Consider the following 21292-nt stretch of genomic DNA (forward strand, 5'->3'; position numbering starts at 1 on the left):
GCAGCAGAGCGTTTGGTGAAATTGAATACCGACTTTGATGCTTTCAAAACAGATGACAAAGAACAGCGAGCGAGCCTCTTACAAGCCGTGAAAGATAACGGGAACAGATATGCCGATTTCTCTAAAGCAACCATTTCATCCGAACCTGAATTAAGTAGTATTTGCCAAGTTGATCTGTTTCTTTGCCTTTTTGTTTCGTTTCCTTTGAACAATGTGATGTTTATAATGTGGCTGTGAGTGAATGATACATTTACAGTTGTATTCTTGCACATGGTGATCCCGGCAATTGATGAACAATCTCGGGTAGGGTTGAGGAGTGTAGGATAGGTGATCCAACAAAATGACTATCAGTCTTAGGCAGTTTTGAGGAGTTCTAAGGCAGTGTGGGACATGAAAATGGTGTCCTGAACTGACAATACTTTCCATAGTGAGGTTATGTAGCACTCCAACCGCAATAGCTACATAAAACCAGCTTATATATGACATTTTACTAGCCTAGTCCGAATAGCGACACTCAAATTTTAGGGGAATCCCCTATTTTTAGCCGATATTCTTCCAGCTTAATGTGCACACGGATGTAAGGGATGAATTACGAAAAAAAGTACCTAGAATATGTTTTTATGGTATTATGCATGGGAATCGGACTGAAAACTACGACATTTTGAAAGTCGATCAATTCTGAACAACCCTAGCGACCAGGCATATTTGCCCCGCTTGCTCGGCCATTTTACGAATAGGAGAGAGTAAATCACCTTTTCTTTATTGTGCGCGGCTTTGAGAGAATAGACAGTGAAAGCTTGTTATGAGCGCTACCGGGGCATGCCCCGGCTAGGCATTCGCAAAGCGAAAACGCGGAAGAGAATTCGATTTTCGCAGAGACTTCGCTATATATGGGCATTTACAAGCGAAAGGACAAGAAGAATACGATTTTCGCTGTGATTTCGGTATATATAGTTGGTGTGCGTCTATAAATGGTAAAGAATTGTTATTGAACAGAATATTAGGTGGGGCAATGCCCCAGTTGCCCTATAGGACGAGCCGCCACTGTCCTGATTTCAAATATGTTATGAAGCAAAAATTGAAACAAGGATCGATCGGAACATTTTCCGATATGGTGGCTGCGACATTAAATGCGAGGAGCTGAAGCACGTCTCACAGCTTGTGGATATTTGTGCTACATTTCAAGCATCCAGTGCGGATTGCGAAAGAGGCTTTAGTTTAATGAATCGGATCAAAACAGCATCGAGAAATCGTCTTCAAGTGGCTCATTTGGACCAGCTGATGCTCATAAAGTCAAAACTGAATACAGACGAGGCCATTAACCTGGACAATGTATACAACCATTGGAGAGCTGAAAAGGACAGACCGGAAAATAAGGATTAAATGTAAAGGGAGACTGCGATCTAGATACGACGGGGTCTTAAATTTGAGATAAATTTGTGAACAATTTTGGAAGCACTCATTTTTTTTTCAGAAAGGAACCGCACTCGAACTGAAGCCAAAACACCCTCAAAATACGCACCACAGCACACGTGCGATATCCATGATGTCTAGATTTATCGTTATTGCGCATGAATGCGTCTTAGCCCTTTGCGATCCCACAGATTCGCACGTGTGCTATGGTGCATATCCCGAAAATATTTCAGTTACAGCCCAAACGCGGTGGCTTTATGAAAAAAATGCCCTCAATGGCCGAGCGTCAAGTCAAAACCACATCATGTTCAGAGCGCAGTTCCCCTTCTTCACTCATAATGAGATTATTTGGTGCCATGCAAGAGAAATAAATGTAAATGTTGTACTGTGATTCTATCAATAAATCATGTGACTTGAATGGATACACGCACGTCTGGTTTCAAGCACAGGACCGTAACTGCCGCACCCAGACCCCCCGAGCTCGAAGGGGTCGCAAATTATTGAAATCAAATCGTGAATTAACATAAATCATGGAGTATGTTTTTGGAAATTTATGCAACTTTTTCAAAGAAGAAATACCAATTTGAAATGGTGTACGTCTTTTAGTTTGGTACGTTTGGGCGATTTCAATATCTTTTGACATAGCAGATTGGAGGTCACGAAATAGCATCAAGTAAGTAAGTCATTATACCAACGGGTAGGCCTACGCCCGAAGATGTTCAATTATTATTTAGGGGTCCTACCTTTTCCAACACATCACACTCAATCAGCTTAACCGGTAAATCTGATTACGTGAGCAGAGACAGGATCAAAATTGATAGCAATATATACGCAAATTCCCGATGATATTGACCGATTTGATCATGAATTATAGATAAAATTTCGCCCACTAAACGAAACGGAACGCCCACTAAACGAAGACCGAACATAGATCATCAGTAGCGGCGAAAAGCGTGTAGCCCGAGATGGGTCTGGGGGGCGAAGCCCCCCAGAAGTTTTGTTTATCACCCTGTAGGGGGCCTGGTTGCGCACTGCTGTCCAAGGGCCTGCGCAGTGAGTTGGCGTATTTGCGCAGACTCGTGAAAAATTAGAGGGAACATTGCCGGTAACTGAGTGATTTCATCGAAGTATGTCTGATATTTGTTAGAAAGGCACTGTCTGTTCTTTCCTGGACAAACATGAGGGTAAGATGTTGTACCTCACAAAAGTTTCCTCCTCTATACTTCTGACGAACATTAATAATCGAGGAAACCATAGGATGCTAGTTGATTTCATATATGTTCTTTTGAGAGATATTCATGGTTCATCAACCAATGCGGCTTGCTGAAATGTGAATCCGGATCATACTTTCGGATCCGAAAATACCTCGAGCCTCGATGGATGACGACTTGATACCCAAAAACATCTCGGTAAAATACGCAACACATGTTGAGGAAATGTGATGCCTTGCAGAAAAAAACCTAATCCGTGGCCTTAGGTTTGAAGTTTTCATTCAGTTTGCATGGCTCTTATTTACTTTGCCTAGGCTAAGGTGGGTGTCTGATCTTAATGGCTACTCCAATTTGTTTCGACACCTTCCTATCTTGTCATTGTATCGCAGTTTTGTGATGTTTTGAAACGATGAAAATATTAATAAACCTGATTGGTTGATTGATTGAAGTAGCCTGCAAGCCAACCGAAAATTCATTTTCATACCTTGAATATTCAGAGCCTCACGGCAGACTTGGATAACTGAAAAATTTTCAGCTATTTCAAATTAGATTAGAATTAGAATTATAGAGCTACAGCACCCTTTTCCGGATTAAAATAGAACTAGAATTACTGAATCCGCAAGAATATGGAAATGGAATGAAATTGTGAATGAGAAAGAAATACAGCAAAAATCAAGCTAAGTTCATATCAAATCACAATGCAGTGCCATAAGCATGAGAATGGTTAACGTCTATACCCCAAGCTTGGCTCAATTTGCACCAGACCAGGGGTCACCGCATGCGGCAAGTGAGGTCATATTTTGCGGCCCGCGATCTGATTTGTGATGTCAGAAGAAGTAAAGCATTTTGAAATGCTGAAATCAATTTCAGTTTCAAATTATTGTTGTTGTTTCAAAATAAACCACTCGCCTGTGCCCAGCAACACTATTCCTCACCAGCTGAACCGGCTTCGGAGATGACAACAGCATTGCATCGATGGAGAGTGAGCTGATGAGCGGTAAAGTATGGCCCTTGGCCACATGCAACATGTTGTGCAGCCTGTGACAGCCCACCTATTAGGGGTGTATGTGTAATGAATGTTGGTTGCTATTGTGATGGTACTGTGATTTCTAGGGCCGCCAAGTGTCTAGCACCGACTACTTGAAATGGACACTTGGTGGACACATGACAATGCATGCTTCCTTCTTGTCTGAACTGAACTGGCTGCCGTGAGGACGCAGAAATAAAGCTGTCTAAAAACTATTGTGCATCTCTTTACATCGACTATATTAGGAGGTCTTCCACACAGCGCACCAAAGCGTGAAGTAGGTCTAACGTCACAAAAAATAATGATAAAAGGCGTAGTAAAAGTCTAATTCGTGGAGCGACTTCATTAAACTTTTCTTAATATAGAATTTCATTTACGTGAGTGGTCGGATCTAGTATAAGCGCAGTCCTCGTTAGTGGGCCTATTATAGTCGGAGTATCCCCGCCAGTCGCGAGGGAGACCGGGGTCCAGTTCCCCGACGGGATATAGCTCATTTTAAGACAATAGAACAGTGGTTCTCAACCTTTTTGTCCCCTTTCGGACCGTCGCGGACCCCCACCAAGTTTCAGTTCAAATTTAGCTAAATTATCATTCAATCGTCATCTTTCTCGTGCGAATGACAACTGTAGCCTATAGGCTAAGTGATAAACAGCAACAAAATGACTTTTCTTGAAAATAAGATCATACTATTTCATGTAGAAATTGGGTTGACTTCTATTATTTCAAAGCGAATTCTGCAACTGCATTTCTTGAAATACGTGTGTCTTGAAAATCCACCCCTTCGATTTTATATGAGCGAGTGCCAAAATTCCATTTCCACAAATATAGCTGGTGGTGAATGTAATAATAACGCGTAACGCTTCCGACGATACATCTGAGTATGATCGCAACCAGGGCTTTGGAGCAGCCGCAAATTTTAAACTGCTCCAGCTCCAGCTCCGGAGCTCTCTTTTATCCTGAATTAGCTCCGGCTCCAGCTCCGGAGCTCATTGATAAGCACTGCTCCGGCTCCGGCAACTATGGTTCGGTTGTAGCCGTCGCAAGGAACCGTCATTTCGATGGGGTATGCAAAGTCCTGTGTCGTGATAATTACTTTGTGCCGTCTTTCGATGACGTCATATCCGCACGAGAACGCACTTTACTCCATGCCATTGCATGTATACACATTGTACAGCATTAAAACAATGGCGTGACGTTTTGATACCGGTACTGCGCTCGTTAATATCAAGCCACACAGTCTTGTGAACGATTATCGTAAAATTATGTGACTTCAACCATTAGTGAAAGCACAAGCATCTTATGAAATACATCGGAACCGGAGCTAGCGCTCAAACAACCGGCTGCAGCTCCGGCTCCGGATCCACTTGAATTTTATGTAGAGCTCCGGCTCTGGCAAATATGCCACCAAAATTGACAAACATTTTTTAGTGAACATATAGCGTCAAGCCTGGTCATTTCTATCTAGCAGTTTATATTGAAGTTATTATGGAAAATGGTGATGTATATCAGTGGTTCTCAACCGCCGGTCCGCGACGACTTTTCTGCCGGTCCGCGAGGTATAATATGATTTTATACCTTAATTTCAAGGTGCAAGATGTTGAAGGCTTGTCCATTGGTAAAATAAATTAAACGTCACACTTTAAACTGATGCAGAACTTTGTGAGGTAAGATTAGGCCCGGCAACATGTTGGATTTGACTTGAAGTTCAAGCTGTCTCGGGTGACGTCATGTAAGCGACTCACTAAGTACGAGATGACTCGCTAAACCGCGCAATCCGTCCGATTCAAGTATCGCCGTGATCAGGTGGTTTCATGCTGCGCATTGTACTCGTAATAGGCTACGTTTCGTAGTAGTGGGAAATGAACAAGGTAGCTCGACAACGTGTTTGGTCCTACTCCAAAACGCTTCATCTCTGGATATAGTCGAAGAGCACAATATTATTCCAGCTTTCGGCGCGAAATTAGCCTATGTTTATTTGGGCCAGTCAACTTTACCTCGACTGAGCACTCAGCAGACGCTACCGTCAAAATCAAATCAATACCATCATAAACATATTTAATTACGAACAAAACCCTCAAAATTTCACTCTCTAGTACAAGGGTGGCCAACCTGCGGCCGTGGACACGTAATTCAATTAGTATGTGTTGGCGGCCGTCGACATGAAAATTGAATTTACGAATTGACTCCCGAACTTTTAGGATATTTTATTTAGTATTGTAATTTTCTTCGCGCTATGCGCAATTCCATGCGACTTCATTTTTGATATTAATATAGTCGTAGCGCCCTTTGCAATCTGAGCCCCACTGTACAGATGTGAACAGCGGAGGAAAATGATGCACCCCTTATAGAAATGACAATTTGAAATCGAGCTTTCCTCACGAAATAATTTTGTTTCTGGTACGTTTGGGAGATTCCAATATCTTTCCACTATACCGACAATCCTGATGGAGGTCAAGAAATAACAACACGGCCCAAAGTGACTATACTAACAATTGGCCCACCCGGAGATGCATCATCTCTAAATTTTCGAAAACACTTCATCCATCAAATCTACCGATGAAGCTGATCACTTTGGTTGAGAAAGGATAAATATTTGATAGTAATATGTGAAACTAAGAATATTAATGACGAAATTCATTCGTGAATCTGAAAAAATTTCACGCATGGCGCGATCATAACCGGGCCCCGTCATTATTCATAACATGACCACTATGTACCGATTTCGATGCGTATAGTAACACGATGAAAAGGTAGATTAGTCCGGAGTTCACCAGAAATGGACATGGACACTGGACAGTCTAACATGGTTATTTGATGTTCCGTTAGTTTATTGCGACTATATCATGGAATGCGATCTTAGGCCGTATAAATTAACGAAATGCGGCCGTGAATAGCAAAAAGGTTGGCCACCCCTGCGCTAGTACCATACTTGCAGAAAATTGGCTGCATACATTACATTTGGGGTTGATTTCAATTTTTAAGGTGCACCGGTCCGTCAAATATCTTTTGAAATTTTACCGGTCCGTGAGGCGAAAAAGGTTGAGAACCACTGATGTATATCACAGAAGAAAATGGATTTTTGTAAAGATATCGAAGTCACCGTCATTAACCTTATATACTCATTTTACTTTTTTTCCACAATCCCCAACAAAACATCCCTAAACAGCGATATGGTTGTATCAGAAGGCCATTGACAATTTAGCAATTATAACGAGTCTGCGCAGTAGGATATTGCATCACAGATGGCCATTCTGTTGATGTGAGCTCTGGAGTTTTACTGGTAATGAAGCAAAACTGCCTCGTGATTTTCCTAAAAAATAGTATACAAATTAGGTTATCAACTATTTTAAGGCTTCGCGGACCCCCGGTTGAGAACCACTGCACTAGACCAGTGTTTCTCGGCGTTTTTGACCAGTCGGACCGGTAAACTTCCAAAAACCAAATTTATACCTGAATGTAATTAGGACAGATGTATAAGAAACTCGAATGCTTATTTGTTTTAATAACACAATAGGCGGTCATAAACGCCTGGGTCATTTGCAGCCGCACAGTGATTTTCGTGAACTCGTGTCTTTTTTGAGGTCTTTTTGCTTTCTTGCGTACTTTTTCTGGTCTGTGCTGGCATCTTTATTGAGTTCGGCTCTCTCTCTCTCTGCCTCTGGGCTTTCAAAGGCGCTGTATTTACAGCGGGGTCGGCGATGAGGAGCCCAGATAAACCTCCGACACATAGAAATATGACAGAGCCGAGACTCCAACGGTGTCGTGACGGTGTCGCTTAACGCAATGCGCCACTCGCTTCCTCATACTAGAATGTGGTTTTGGAAACTTCATATAATGCTGATAATTTGGTATCATATATTTATACGTGGTTCTATTGAAGTTTTTGCAAGGCGAAACTCCCAGAGTCATGTTAAAAACCACTAAGTTGATTTTGAGTTATTGCTTTATTCGTTTGAAAGAATTACATCGTAACTGGTTGCTATTCAACTGTCAGGTGTCTCTTAACTGTACTGTTGGAAATTGGCGAGGTTTGTTTACCAGTCTCCCTAACTTTCACGTAGAACTTGTCCGAAAAGAGTTGTATGCTATTTTTAAACAGTTTCGTGTACAACACCTACACTGATGTGAAGCATATCCAGAGTAGGCCTATCAATTCAAGCATGTGAAGAAGAATTGATATACATGTCATATTCGAAACTACTTGCAAATACAAACTTGTAGCATACAAGCTACGGCCATAAGTACACTGAGAATGGAATGAATCATTGAAGTATGCAAGCTACGTCTTGTTCAACTGTCGTGTTTTGAAGTCTTTCACAGCATCTCTTCTCACAGCGGCATTTACCAGATTCTGTTTGTTATTGTAATATATATTCATAATGATTTGGTCCCCGATTTCAAAGCACGATCTCGATGATCATGATCATGACATGCAAAGCGCAAAGTCTAACCAAAACAATGTAAAACATATCCGCCAGCTTCCCTCACTGCGACTTTAGGATGATGAGAGCAATGATTTTGTCAGAACCATCTGGGATTGAAACACTGGACGAAACAAACTTGGCGATTGGTTCTGCAGGAGCAAGCAGTCCCCTGCGATCGAGTAAGTCGAAATAGCGTGAACTTGCGTGAACTATCGAGGACCTTCTTTTCAATATACCTAGAAAAAACATACGACACCACCTTCTCATTGTCAGTGTCAGTACTTACAGTGGCCATATCTTCAATGACTTGTTTGATATGGTTAAAATGAGTTGAACTTGAAACACAAATATCATGCTGTCAGTAATTTATGTCAATTCTTTGGATGGAACGTAGCAGTAGGCCTATAATCTATTCAGAGTTGGTAATTTCTGTTGAGCAAATCAGAAACCTCCCCCACTCATTTGCCTATTCTGTGAAAACCTTCGTTCAATTTTCTTAAAATATTATAATAATACCTCTCTGCAAACAAGTCTGCCATATGCAGCGATTCTGACTGCATGGTTTCAATCAGAGCATTGAAGATTTGCTTTGACAGGTAATAATTTGTAGGGTTATATCCGTTCTATTTTAAAAGCCCCGATCGGATGTTTGATTTCTCTAATTGATGGACAAGCTTTCAACTTCTTCCATGCCAAGACCCGGCGGTTGAAAACCACTGCACAAGTCAATTGATGTCCATTTTTAGTTTCACTTAAATTATATTGTACTACGTGAATGGTTTGATCTAGTGCAGTGGTTCCCAACCTTTTTCGACCCATCGCCCCCTTTTCAAGGTCAACACCGATCATCGCCCCCCAAATTTTGTGTACCGAAAATTGGGCATACAAACTGTAATCACCGGCGGGTTGACTAAAAAAAAAAGGTCAAGTTTTCGGCTCGATGTCTAATTTGACACACTTTTTGTAACTAAATTTCCGTGTGTTGACTAAAAAAAAAAATGGTCAGCCGTTTTGACGCGTCATCACCCCCCTATCGCCTCCTTCGCTATTTTCGCCCCCCGTCGCCCCCTTTGTCCATTTTCGCCCCCCTGTCGCCCCCTTCGTCATTTTCGCCCACGGCGATATCGCCCACGTTGGGAACCACTGATCTAGTGTAACGGAAGTCCTTGATAGCATAGTGGTTAGTAGGATGTATTTGAATCCAAAAATCAATTTAAAACAAATGGCCCTTGTTTGAAACATTTTTTTATTATTATTTTTTAAATGTTTTCTACCATGACGGCACGAATCTTTGATAGTGACGACACAGTTGATTGACAGGGACAATCGAAAATATAGGGTAAAATAGTTCTTTTGACGAAAATGGATTCCGACCCCTGTATCTTTAACTAGGACTACATCGCTATGCAGCATTTTTACTGTTGGCGGTTATCACCAGAACAGCCGTTTCCGTGATTTATATCTACAATTCATGTTTTAACTGTGGAACCGACGATGATTTCGGGGGTACCAACCATTTCATACCGTATACGTCGACAATATCGGGAACAAATCTGCGGTAGGCTAATGCTACATGTTTTTTCAAAAGTATTTGCACAATTATGGAAAAATTATACAGCTTTGAAAAAATAAACATAACACTGGTCGACATGATTTTTTTTTTCTGGATGAGATAGTGATATATAACATAATTTACGATCACGAATATGAAGTCGTTTCTTTTTCATCACGTCAAGATTTTTTATAATTTGTGATTTAAAATTTGGCATTTCATCACTTATAACAGCCTGTTCTGTGAAGTTCTCCATGCTGTTGTGTCATAGTTATTATTCTCATATCTATTATTCAGCATTGTGACGACATAAGAATGTGGTTATGAATAAGCCAAGCACAAACCAGGGCATGTACAATACATCATGCCAACTTGTGCGTCTATATAGGCCAGATTTACTTCCGTTTCTACTTGAGGTGTTGGTCTAGCACAGTGGTTCTCAACGTGGGCGATATCGCCCCCCAGGGGACGATTTGGCGGTCTAGGGGGACGAAAATGACGAAGGGGGCGATAGGGGGACGAAAATGGACAAAGGGGGCGACAGGGGGTGAAAATAGCGAAGGGGGCGATGACGCGTTAAAACGGCTATATTGGAGTCAAGTCGGAGAAACGACCTTTTTTTTTTAGTCAACCCACGAAAATTTGGTTGCAAAAGTGTAAAATTCGACATCGAGCCGAAAAGGTGACCTTTTATTTTTTTTTATTCAACCCGCCGGTGGTTACAGTTTGTATGCCCATTTTTCGGTTCACAAAATTTGGGGGGTGATGATCGGTGTTGAACTGGAAAAGGGGGCGATGGATCGAAAATGGTTGCAGCACTGCAGCATCATGACATCTACACGAAGAAGCTGTTTGAATGATCCAGACACATTTTTCTACATCTGCGGAAGCTATGTTACATCTGCTCAACGGCAGCATATAACACCTTTTGTCCAAAATGTCTATTATGCATATTTCGGCGTGGAATTAGGGAACCGACGAACCATGGGCCCCACACATAGTGTGTCGTGACTGTGTGTCATCATTGAGGAGTTGGAGCATTGGAAAACAACATTCTTTAGCATTTAGCGTGCCAATGGTTCGGAGGGAGCCGAATGGACATGGAAAAGAATGTTACTTTTGCTCGTGTGTTGGTTTTGGATTCAACGTCAAAAATAAGCATAAATCCAATACCCTAATTTGCCTTCCGCAATACCACCGATTCCGCACGGACCATATGTCCCAATTCCACTGTATTTACCCTTGAATATTTCGCAACGTAGAAAGTGAATCTTAGATTTTTCTACTTTTATACTTGAATAGTATATTCATATTGAAATGAACCCGAATATTTTCGGCTGACACTCGTCAGGGGTAATCGTCAGCAACTAGTAGAGAATTCAAAAGAACATCGTACATCAATAGTACATAGTACATTGAACGCTCTCGTATTCGACACTTCGTGCTGGTGACGTCATATTTTGTGTTACGATTGTTGATATACGATGTTCTTTTGAATTCTCTACTAGTTGCTGACGATTACCCCTGACGAGTGTCAGCCGAAAATATGCGGGTTCATTTCAATATGAATATACTATTCAATAGGCCTTTTGCAGGACTTCGATCACGTGACTAGATACGCATAGCAACAACAAATTGGTTAGCAAGCTACTTTCTCGCGCACCTGCTTCAGTGCTAAATATCGCATAGTGTACTGTTGATTTCTGGTTGTAAACGTTTCGGAAATTTGTTGTAGAAGTCATCAGAGATTCACCTATGCTAGATGTCAATCATGTACAAAGCATTTCGAATGATTTCGTCAGAATTACGCAGAAATCCATCGGTAACGTAGTCGTATTACGGTACTCAACTCTGATCATATGTCCTTAAATTTATGCATTTGAAGTAAAGCGATTGGCTTATATTCTGGTAAGAGTATTTGTTAGTTCAAGCAGTACTATTTGTCTGTTGTGGAGCCTGATTTTGGATGGAAGATATGGCTGAAGCAGCCGGGACCCGCAAGGATCAGGATATACTGTCTGCTGGTTTGGGTGCTGGCGTGCTGCTATAAAACAAATGTCGCTGAACACATCGGAAGTATCTTTTGGGAGAACCTGCCGTCAAGACTAAGCAAATCAGTGCACTTTATTGTTGCCTTATACCAGGGGTCACCAACATGCTGCCCGCGAGGTCATATTTTGCGGCCCGCGACGTGATTTGAGATTTCACAAGAAAACTGAGAAAACGATTTTGAAATGCAGTTTCAAGTATTGTTGTTGTTGTTTCGAAATAAGCTATTCTCCTGTGCGCAACATCACTATTCGTCACTAGCTAAAATGGCTTTGGAGATGGCAACAGCATTCCATCGAGGGAGAATAATCTGCTGGAACGAATGGGCTGGGCATATTGCCTTGACGTGCAATGGCCAAAACACTGCCAAGATCGAGACGCCTATAAAACGGCGTACGGCAGTGGTTCACTGGGCTGCGCGCCCCTCTTGTACTACCTAAAAAGTGTCAAGTAGAAGTGGAAGTAGCCTAAACTCATAATGACGCTAGTACTCAGGTAAAATAGTACTTCGTTGCTGACCCCCTCTGTGTATTGGCTCATCCAACTCAGAAACATCCTCTAAAGACGACTAACATTGTTTCTTGCGCATTGACTCCGTAATATTCTGAACTTATGATATTCTTTGATTCATTGAATTTACAAATAAACTTGCAAAGAAGATCGATTTATTAATTTTTGTGCATTCGATACCCAGAGCATAAGAAATAGTTGAAGAAAAATGGATGTTAACCTTATCAAGTTCAATAACTGCCGAGACTGTTATGCCTATGTATTTTCCTCTACCTCCATAGCCACTTGTCTAGACATATTCATAGCATCCACGGAAGAGCGCTTGTCTTGCTGTACACAAATGAAATATCATTTTCAAAGCAGTCATCAACATCGGGAAAGAAGTTCAGGACAGTTAGTCAATGGTCAGATCATCTGCTGACATTTTCTGTTGGCATGAAACCACGGTGCCTTCCACCGCATGACCAAATTTTATGTGGTGATAATAATTGGCTCCAGGTTGAATTCTTGACGAGGGCATCATCAATTTCTTAGTTGCCTATGTTCGGCTCTCTTGGGATAATCCATCAGATCATTATTCCGTATGCATGTGGTATAGCCATATGTCTTGAAACTCAAGATATTTGCACTGTGCCATAGAGTGAAGTAATCCAATCCAGGCAATCAATCAAGTAATCCAGGCCCCGGGACAGTTTGTTTCACCCTCAATTGGAGCTGATGATCATTTTCCTTCGGGTAGTGGCACTTGGCAGCATGACAGAATGATCAATAACTTGTAATATAGGTGTAGAGGTCTAAACATTTTGAATTGTTTAACTGAGAAGTCATACAATAGCTTAGGATATTTAATATATATATGGTATGTAGCACATTGCATGAATTCATAACACATCAACGTACTGGCACTGGCAGTCATTGTCTCTTATTAGGCTTAAAAATAGCAGTATCCTATATTGCAATCGATATCAATCATCAAAATGCTGCAATGATTACCAACTACCGCTACAATACAACTATAGTATACTATCCACACCTAACAATTCTGCAATAAATATCACGCAGTCAACGTCCTGCAATGTCGAATTTTGTGTCATAAAATCATAGTTGACTACCAAATAACGGCTACAATGTCGATCATTTTGACGCAAGGAGTTTACATAGTTCATGAATCAAAGACATCCAACATATTTGAATCCTTGCGCATCTCCATGACACTTGCGAACGTTTACAACCCGAAAACAATAATATACTGTATCCGAAATACGGCTACGTTAACGACGGATTTCTGCGTAATTCTGACGATATCATTCTATGTGCTTTGTACAGGATTGACATCTAGCATAGGTAAATCTCTGATGACTTCTACAACAAATTTCCGAAACGTTTACAACCAGAAATCAACAGTACACTATGCGATATTTAGCACTGAAGCAGGTGCGCGAGAAAGTAGCTTGCTAACCAATTTGTTGTTGCTATGCGTATCTAGTCACGTGATCGAAGTCCTGCAAAAGGCCTATTGTATATTGAAGTTTTGTACCTTCAAGAAGCTGTACTTTTATACTGCGCATAAATAGATAGTTGATTATAATGAACACTCATGTCGTTCTCAGTTATTCCATCAATAATAATATGATCTGATGCGAGAACTTTGTTTGTTAAAAAAGCAGTTTGTCAAGCCTAAAAATTGTAATTTTGCCTAATGGAAATATATTTTCTCCTGTACCAATTGGTCATTCTACCAAGATGAAAGAGGAGTATAAAGCTATCAAGTTTGTCCCTGGAAAGCTTAACTAAAATACTCATATGCGTCTCATCTCTTTTCACTTGTAAATGGATAATTTCCCGTAAAGCCAACAAAGTGAGCATACCTAGTAGGCTATCCATATCAAACGAGAAGCTTAAATCTGAAATCTGTGATGGATCTCAGATTTGAATACGGACTCAAGATTACAATTTCATATTAAGAAAGATGCTCATTGCATGGAATCCCGTCTAGTATGTAGTAAAGAAAACTTTTTAGAAAATCACAAAGCACCAAACTACCAACAAACAGTTGGTCCGAGAATTGGCATCTGCATGTGGAAACCTTATGGCAAACATGAGCATTAAATCTCTTTCCCTGTTCAGTGATCTTGATATATTTTCTGATAATATTGTTGATTAGAGGGAATACAAAGGGGAAATGTTCCACCAATACATCAAAACAACAGAAGTAAGATATCAGTGCAGATACGACGAACATATTATGGCAGGCTATTGCTGGAACCTTTCGAAAAACTGCGCTAAATTGCATACAACTGAAAATATTTAAGAACCAATTTTGCTTTAAGATAAGTTATATTTACTATATTTTAACTGATTATTTTGAATTTAAAATAGGTGTTTGACATAGAACTGGTCCAATTTATGCAACGTTATTTGAGTATTTGGGTAAATACTTATATACATGATTGAAGTTTATTTATGTACATGATATCCGTGAAAGTCTCCAATTATGATGAATTTAATACCCCGAAATATAATTCTGTTGATCTATTCTGATTTAAAGCAGTCTTCAGTATGTCAAAATAACAAGAAGATTGAATTTCTTAACTTTATTGTACGACTGAGCCGAATTTTATCTAGCCCCTACAGCGAAAATATGAGATTTTAGTCAAAATAGCCCCATGAATTATCTCGAAAAATAGAGCCAATTTGAAAAAACCGAGGTCATATTCGGAATCAGTACCCTTCAGAACCTCCAAAACCCCTCTTACTTTGTCTGCCTAAAAATTTGTGTTGACCAGTGTAATAGTGATGTTAATTTTGAATTTAATTTAAATACATTTTATTGTACAACTGGTCAGAACTGTCGTAAACGCAGTTCTCGTTAGTATAGTAGTGAGTGTCCCAGCCTGTCTCGCAGAAGACCGGGGTTCGATTCCCCGACTGGGAACGGCCTTTTAAATAACTATAATAGTGATGTTCATTTTGAATTTAATTTAAATACATTTTTGTACAACTGTTCAGAAGTGCCGTAAACGCAGTCTTCGTTAGTATAGTGGTGAGTATCCCGACTGTGACGCATGTGACCGGGGCTCGATTCCCCGACGGGGAGCGGCCTTTTGAATAACTATAACAATGATGTTCATTTTGAATTAAATTTAAATACATTTTATTGTACAATTGGTCGGAACTGCCTAACGCAGTCGTCGTTAGTATAGTGGTGGGTATCGCCACCTGTCACGCGGGAGACCGGGGTTCGATTCCCCGACGGGAAGCGGCCTTTTAAATACCTATAATAGTGATGCTCGTTTTGAATTTAATTTAAATACATTTTTTGTACAACTGGTCAGAACTGCCGTAAGCGCAGTCTTCGTTATTATAGTGGTTAGGACCGTTGTTCAATTTCCTGACGGGGAGCGGCCTTTTGAATAACTATAATAGGGATGTTCGTTTTGAATTTCATTTAAATACATTTTTTTGTACAACTGGTAAGAACTGCCGTAAGCGCAGTCTTCGTTATTATAGTGGTTAGGACCGTTGTTCGATTTCCCGACGGGGAGCGGGCTTTTAAATAACTATAATAGTGATGTTCATTTTGAATATAACTCAAAAACATTTGTTTGCACAACTGGTCAGAACTGCCGTAAGCGCAGACTTCGTTATTATAGTGGGGAGTGTTCCCGTCTGTCACACGGGAGACCGGGTTTCAATTTCCTGAAGGGGAGCGGCCTTTTGAATAACTATAATTGTGACATTCATTTCTAATTTAATTTCAACACATTTTATTGTACAACTGGTCAGAAATGCCTTCAACGCAGTCCTCGTTAGTATAGTGGTGAGTATCCCCGCCTGTCACGCGGGAGACCGGGGTTCGAATCCCCGACGGGGAGCGGCCTTTTAAATAACTATAATAGGGATGTTCGTTTTGAATTTAATTTAAATACATTTTTTTGTACAACTGGTCAGAACTGCCGTAAGCGCAGTCTTCGTTATTATAGTGGTTAGGACTGTTGTTCGATTTCCCGACGGGGAGCGGGCTTTTAAATAACTATAATAGTGATGTTCATTTTGAATATAATTCAAATACATTTGTTTGCACAACTGGTCAGAACTGCCGTAAGCGCAGTCTTCGTTATTATAGTGGGGAGTGTTCCCGTCTGTCACACGGGAGACCGGGTTTCAATTTCCTGACGGGGAGCGGCCTTTTGAATAACTATAATAGTGACATTCATTTCGAATTTAATTTCAATACATTTTATTGTACAGGTGGTCAAAACTCCTATAAACGCAGTCATCGTTAGTATAGTGGTGAGTATCCCTGCCTGCCACGCGGGAGAACGGGGTTCGATTCCCCGTCGGGGAGCGGCCTGTTGAATAACTATAATAGTAACGTTCATTTCGAATATAATTTTAATAGATTTTATTGTAGAACTTGTCAGAAATGCCGTGAACGCAGTCCTTGTTAGTATAGTGGTGAGTATCTCCGCCTGTCACGCGGGAGACCGGGGTTCGATTCCCCGACGGGTAGCGGCCTTTTAAATAACTATAATAGTGATGTTCGTTTTGAATTTAATTTAAATACATTTTTTGTACAACTGGTCAGAACTGCCGTAAGCGCAGCCTTCGTTAGTATAGTGGTGATCAGTATCTCCGCCTGTCACGCGGGAGACCGGTGTTCGATTCGCCGACGGGGAGCGGCCTTTTGAATAACTATAATAGTGATGTGGATTTTGAATTTAATTTAAATAGATTTTATTGTACAACTGGTCAGAACTGCCGTAATCGCAGTCTTCGTTGGTATAGCGGTGAGTATCCCCGCCTGTCACGCGGGAGACCGGGGTTCGATTCCCCAACGGGGAGCGGCCTTTTGCATACCTATAATAGTGACGTTCATTTCGAATTTAATTTCAATACATTTTATTGTACAACTGGTCAGAACTGCCTTAAACGCAATCCTCGTTAGTATAGTGGTGAGTATCCCCGCCTATCACGCGGGAGACCGGGGTTCGATTCCCCGACGGGAAGCGGCCTTTTAAATACCTATAATAGTGATGCTCGTTTTGAATTTAATTTAAATACATTTTTTGTACAACTGGTCAGAACTGCCGTAAGCGCAGTCATCGTTAATATAGTGGTGAGGACCGTTGTTCGATTCCACGACGGGGAGCGGGCTTTTAAATAACTATAATATTGATGTTCATTTTGAATATAATTCAAATACATTTGTTTGTACAACTGGTCAGAACTGCCGTAATCGCAGTCCTCGTGAGTATAGTGGTGAGTATCCCCGCCTGTCACGCGGGAGACCGGGGTTCGATTCCCCGACGGGGAGCGGCCTTTTGAATAACTATAATAGTGACGTTCATTTTGAATTAAAATTAAATACATTTTATTGTACAACTGGTCAGAACTGCCTTAAACGCAGTCCTCGTTAGTATAGTGGAGAGTATCCCCGCCTGTCACGCGGGAGACCGGGGTTCGATTCCCCGACGGAGAGCGGCCTTTTGAATACCTATAATAGTGACGTTCATTTCGAATTTAATTTCAATACATTTTATTGTACAACTGGTCAGAACGGCCTTAAACGCAGTCCTCGTTAGTATAGTGGTGAGTATCCCCGCCTGTCACGCGGGAGACCGGGGTTCGATTCCCCGACGGGGAGCGGCCTTTTGAATACCTATAATAGTGACGTTCATTTCGAATTTAATTTCAATACATTTTATTGTACAACTGGTCAGAACTGCCTTAAATACAATCCTCGTTAGTATAGTGGTGAGTATCCCCGCCTATCACGCGGGAGACCGGGTTTCGATTCCCCGACGGGAAGCGGCCTTTTAAATACCTATAATAGTGATGTTCGTTTTGAATTTAATTTAAATTTATTTTTTGTACAACTGGTCAGAACTGCCGTAAGCGCAGTCATCGTTAATATAGTGGTGAGGACCGTTGTTCGATTCCACGACGGGGAGCGGGCTTTTAAATAACTATAATAGTGATGTTCATTTTGAATATAATTCAAATACATTTGTTTGTACAACTGGTCAGAGCTGCCGTAAGCGCAGTCTTCGTTATTATAGTGGGGAATGTTCCCGTCTGTCACACGGGAGACCGGGTTTCGAATTCCTGACGGGGAGCGGCATTTTAAATAACTATAATAGTGATGTTCATTTTTAATTACATTTAAATGCATTTTATTGTACAACTGGTAATAACTGCCGTAAGCGCAGTCTTCGTTATTATAGTGGTGAGGACCGTTGTTCGATTCCCCGACGGGGAGCGGGCTTTTAAATAACTATAATAGTGATGTTCATTTTGAATATAATTCAAATACATTTGTTTGGACAACTGGTCAGAACTGCCGTAATCGCAGTCTTAGTTAGTATAGTGGTGAGTATCCCAGCCTGTCACGCGGGAGACCAGGGTTCGATTCCCCGACGGGAAGCGGCCTTTTGAATACCTATAATAGTGACGTTCATTTCGAATTGAATTTCAATACATTTTATTGTACAACTGGTCAGAACTGCCTTAAACGCAGTCCTCGTTAGTATAGTGGTGAGTATCCCCGCCTTTCACGCGGAGATGGGGGTTCGATTCCCGACGGGGAGCGGCCTTTTAAATAACTATAATAGGGATGTTCGTTTTGAATTGAATTTAAATACATTTTTTGTACAACTGGTCAGAACTGCCGTAAGCGCAGTCTTCGTTATTATAGTGGTGAGGACCGTTGTTCGATTTCCCGACGGGGAGCGGGCTTCTAAATAACTATAATAGTGATGTTCATTTTGAATATAATTCAAAAATATTTGTTTGCACAACTGGTCAGAACTGCCGTAAGCGCAGTCTTCGTTATTATAGTGGGGAGTGTTCCCGTCTGTCACACGGGAGACCGGGTTTCAATTTCCAGACGGGGAGCGGCCTTTTGAATAACTATAATAGTGACATTCATTTCGAATTTAATTTCAATACATTTTATTGTACAGGTGGTCAGAACTCCTATAAACGCAGTCATCGTTAGTATAGTGGTGAGTATCCCTGCCTGTCACGCGGGAGACCGGGGTTCGATTCCCCGTCGGGGAGCACCCTTTTGAATAACTATAATAGTAACGTTCATTTCGAATATAATTTTAATAGATTTTATTGTAGAACTTGTCAGAAATGCCGTGAACGCAGTCCTTGTTAAAATAGTGGTGAGTATCTCCGCCTGTCACGCGGGAGACCAGGGTTCGATTCCCCGACGGGTAGCGGCCTTTTAAATAATTATAATAGTGATGTTCGTTTTGAATTTAATTTAAATACATTTTTTGTACAACTGGTCAGAACTGCCGTAAGCGCAGCCTTCGTTAGTATAGTGGTGATCAGTGTCTCCGCCTGTCACGCGGGAGACCGGTGTTCGATTCGCCGACGGGGAGCGGCCTTTTGAATAACTATTATAGTGATGTTCATTTTGAATATAATTCAAATACATTTGTTTGTACAACTATGGTCAGAACTGCCGTAATCGCAGTCCTCGTTAGTATAGTGGTTATTATTCCTGCCTGTCACGCGGGAGACGGGGTTCGATTCCCCGTCGGAGAGCGGCCTTTTGAATAACTATAATAGTGACGTTCATTTTGAATTAAATTTAAATACATTTTATCGTAGAACTGGTCAGAACTGCCTTAAACGCAGTCCTCGTTAGTATCGTGGTGAGTATCCCCGCCTTTCACGCGGGAGACCGGGGTTCGATTCCCCGACGGGGAGCGGGCTTTTAAATAACTATAATAGTGATGTTCATTTTGAATATAATTCAAATACATTTGTTTGGACAACTGGTCAGAACTGCCGTAAACGCAGTCTTCGTTAGTATAGTGGTGAGTATCCCCACCTGTCACGCGGGAGACCGGGGTTCGATTCCCCGACGGAGAGCGGCCTTTTGAATACCTATAATAGTGACGTTCATTTCGAATTTAATTTCAATACATTTTATTGTACAACTGGTCAGAACGGCCTTAAACGCAGTCCTCGTTAGTATAGTGGTGAGTATCCCCGCCTGTCACGCGGGAGACCGGGGTTCGATTCCCCGACGGGGAGCGGCCTTTTGAATACATATAATAGTGACGTTCATTTCGAATTTAATTTCAATACATTTTATTGTACAACTGGTCAGAACTGCCTTAAACGCAGTCCTCGTTAGTATAGTGGTGAGTATCCCCGCCTGTCACGCGGGAGACCGGGGTTCGATTCCCCGACGGGGAGCGGCCTTTTAAGGCAGTTCTGACCAGTTGTACAATAAAATGTATTGAAATTAAATTCGAAATGAACGTCACTATTATATGTATTCAAAAGGCCGCTCCCCGTCGGGGAATCGAACCCCGGTCTCCCGCGTGACAGGCGGGGATACTCACCACTATACTAACGAGGACTGCGTTTAAGGCAGTTCTGACCAGTTGTACAATAAAATGCATTTAAATCTAATTAAAAATGAACATCACTATTATAGTTATTTAAAAGGCCGCTCCCCGTCAGGAATTCGAAACCCGGTCTCCCGTGTGACAGACGGGAACATTCCCCACTATAATAACGAAGACTGCGCTTACGGCAACTCTGACCAGTTGTACAAACAAATGTATTTGAATTATATTCAAAATGAACATCACTATTATAGTTATTTAAAAGCCCGCTCCCCGTCGGGGAATCGAACAACGGTCCTCACCACTATAATAACGAAGACTGCGCTTACGGCAGTTCTGACCAGTTGTACAAAAAATGTATTGATATTAAATTCGAAATGAACGTCACTATTATAGGTATTCAAAAGGCCGCTCCCCGTCGGGGAATCGAACCCCGGTCTCCCGCGTGACAGGCGGGGATACTCACCACTATACTAACGAGGACTGCGTTTAAGGCAGTTCTGACCAGTTGTACAATAAAATGTATTGAAATTAAATTCGAAATGAACGTCACTATTATAGGTATTCAAAAGGCCGCTCCCCGTCGGGGAATCGAACCCCGGTCTCCCGCGTGACAGGCGGGGATACTCACCACTATACTAACGAGGACTGCGTTTAAGGCAGTTCTGACCAGTTGTACAATAAAATGTATTGAAATTCAATTCGAAATGAACGTCACTATTATAGGTATT

The 21292-nt window shown here is 41.3% G+C and overlaps 9 non-coding genes across 9 annotated transcripts; 6 read left to right on the plus strand and 3 right to left on the minus strand.

Annotated features, from left to right (window-relative positions):
• The first annotated feature begins 15989 nt into the window (after nucleotides 1-15989).
• Nucleotides 15990-16061, plus strand: Trnad-guc (transfer RNA aspartic acid (anticodon GUC)). Its single transcript has one exon. It is a non-coding gene; the product is annotated as a tRNA-Asp (tRNA).
• Nucleotides 16062-17124: 1063 nt separating this feature from the next.
• Trnad-auc (transfer RNA aspartic acid (anticodon AUC)) lies at nucleotides 17125-17196 on the plus strand. The gene has a single exon. It is a non-coding gene; the product is annotated as a tRNA-Asp (tRNA).
• Nucleotides 17197-17761: 565 nt separating this feature from the next.
• Nucleotides 17762-17833, plus strand: Trnad-guc (transfer RNA aspartic acid (anticodon GUC)). Its single transcript has one exon. It is a non-coding gene; the product is annotated as a tRNA-Asp (tRNA).
• Nucleotides 17834-19839: 2006 nt separating this feature from the next.
• On the plus strand, nucleotides 19840-19911 carry Trnae-uuc (transfer RNA glutamic acid (anticodon UUC)). Its single transcript has one exon. It is a non-coding gene; the product is annotated as a tRNA-Glu (tRNA).
• A 258-nt stretch (nucleotides 19912-20169) lies between these two features.
• On the plus strand, nucleotides 20170-20241 carry Trnad-guc (transfer RNA aspartic acid (anticodon GUC)). Its single transcript has one exon. It is a non-coding gene; the product is annotated as a tRNA-Asp (tRNA).
• Nucleotides 20242-20334: 93 nt separating this feature from the next.
• On the plus strand, nucleotides 20335-20406 carry Trnad-guc (transfer RNA aspartic acid (anticodon GUC)). The gene has a single exon. It is a non-coding gene; the product is annotated as a tRNA-Asp (tRNA).
• A 94-nt stretch (nucleotides 20407-20500) lies between these two features.
• Nucleotides 20501-20572, minus strand: Trnad-guc (transfer RNA aspartic acid (anticodon GUC)). Its single transcript has one exon. It is a non-coding gene; the product is annotated as a tRNA-Asp (tRNA).
• A 400-nt stretch (nucleotides 20573-20972) lies between these two features.
• Nucleotides 20973-21044, minus strand: Trnad-guc (transfer RNA aspartic acid (anticodon GUC)). The gene has a single exon. It is a non-coding gene; the product is annotated as a tRNA-Asp (tRNA).
• A 93-nt stretch (nucleotides 21045-21137) lies between these two features.
• On the minus strand, nucleotides 21138-21209 carry Trnad-guc (transfer RNA aspartic acid (anticodon GUC)). Its single transcript has one exon. It is a non-coding gene; the product is annotated as a tRNA-Asp (tRNA).
• Nucleotides 21210-21292: the final 83 nt, after the last annotated feature.

The sequence above is a fragment of the Botryllus schlosseri genome, chromosome 6 (assembly GCF_051294905.1).
Source record: "Botryllus schlosseri isolate E-star chromosome 6, Bs_hap1, whole genome shotgun sequence".
In the NCBI taxonomy this organism is placed as follows: Eukaryota; Metazoa; Chordata; class Ascidiacea; order Stolidobranchia; family Styelidae; genus Botryllus; species Botryllus schlosseri.